Genomic DNA, 1,994 nt, shown 5'->3' on the forward strand with positions numbered 1-1,994 from the left:
TTTGTTTTTGTTTATAAAATTAAAAATACTAACAAATTTAAATAATTTTATAAAATTTTAATTATTTTAATTAATTAAGTGAGACCACAATAAAGATTAAATTTACTTTCTCCTGATGAAAAAGAGAGAGATACTTTAAATTTCTATTACTGTTTATGATATAAAAGCTTATGCGAAGTTACTTTTTATAACAAGTGGGTCATAAATAAGGATTGGAATGAGTTCCTTGCTATAAATGCTTTCATATTCACAAAGACTCAAACAAAACTTCTTTATTTCTGATTGTTGTGTGCAGAATCGTCGGACGGAAAAGATCATCGTGACTGGATGTAAGGTCGAACGATTTGAGCTTGAGAACCTTCATATTCCCTCTACGTCAAATCTCAGTGATGTTTTTTCTCCATCTACTCTTCACTTTTGGCACCGCTGTCTTGCCCACAGTTTCTTAGAAAAATTACGTCTTCTTTTGTCTACGGGTGTTTTAGGTCAAGTTTAAAATGAGTCTTTTGATTGCATTTCTTGTCAAACTGCAAAACAACATGTCTTATCTTTTTATAATAGTTCCTCTCTTACTTGCTCTCCTTTTGATCTTATTCATTCTAATGTTTTGAGTCCCGCTCCCACCGTTTTTATGGGAGAGGCTCGATACTTTATCGTCTTTATTGATGATTATTCACGTTTTACTTGGGTTTATTTGATGACTAATCGTCATAAGCTGCCTCAGATTGATATTAACTTTGCCACTATGATTCAAACTCAGTTTTCTAAGGTCATTAAAATCTTAAGACGCGATAATGTTATGAAATATCGTGACTCCAAACTCTTAAATTTTCTTGCAGAACAGGGTATTTTGTCTGAGTTTTCTTGTCCTAGTACCTTACAACAAAATGGCAGAGTTGAGCACAAACACCGTCACATTCTTGACTCTGTTCGTGCAATGCTTATTTCTTCTTCCTGTCCTAAGCGTATTTGGGGTGAAACTATTCTCACTGTTATTCATGTTATCAAATCGACTCCCTTCTTCTATCTTTGGTAACACTACTCCTTTTGAGCGTCTTTATCATACTTCTCCCGATTACAGCTCTCTTTGTGTTTTTGGTTGTGTCTGTTTTGTCCTTCCTTAGCCTCATGAACATAATAAACTTGAACTTCGGACTCGTATGCGTTGTTTTCTTGGTTATTGCATTGAACACAAGGGTTATCGTTGTTAGGATCCTATCTCTCGACGTATTCGTATATCTCGTTATGTGTCTTCCGAGAGCATCACATGTTCTCTAGTTTTTCCTCTTTTGAGCCCATTCTTTCTACTTAGTCACCGTTTTTCACTGATCTTAATGTTGATCTTTTTCCTAGTGATGATACTAGAGGTTCTATCTCAAGTCAATCCCTCGAGCCCCCTCCTCTTCCGTTTTCTCCATCTTCCGATGAATCTGGATCGGACGTTGCTCCAGCTCCTGCTGTCATGCCTCTTTCTTTCGCTCGTTCTTCTAGGGTAAGAAATCTACCTCCTTATCTTCTTGATTATGAGATTATCATTATTCTTCTACTATTCTTCATCATTATGAACCCCAGCCATTCCAAGAATCCTCTACAAATTCAAGTTGGCAGCAAGCAATGCAGGAAGAAATTCATACACTTGAAAAAATATACACTTGGAACTTGGTTGATCCTCCTTCTAATCAAGAAGTTGTGGGTAGTAGATGGGTGTATAAGATCAAGACCCGCTCTGATGGTTCTATTGACTGTTATAAGAAACAATTAGTTGCTCAAGGTTGTACGCAAGAGTATGGTATTGATTATGAATAAACTTTTGCTCGTGTTGCTCGTTTCACATCTGTTCGAGCTTTCCTTGCCATTGCTGCGGTAAAAAAAAGGTCTCTCAGTCATATGGATGTGAAGAATGCATTTCTTAATGGGAATTTAAAAAAAGGTCTATATGAAACCACCTCTAGGATATCCTTGTCCCTCTAGCAAAGTCAGTCTCCTTCGCAAGG

This window comes from Arachis ipaensis, chromosome B05 (genome assembly GCF_000816755.2).
Source record: "Arachis ipaensis cultivar K30076 chromosome B05, Araip1.1, whole genome shotgun sequence".
In the NCBI taxonomy this organism is placed as follows: domain Eukaryota; kingdom Viridiplantae; phylum Streptophyta; class Magnoliopsida; order Fabales; family Fabaceae; genus Arachis; species Arachis ipaensis.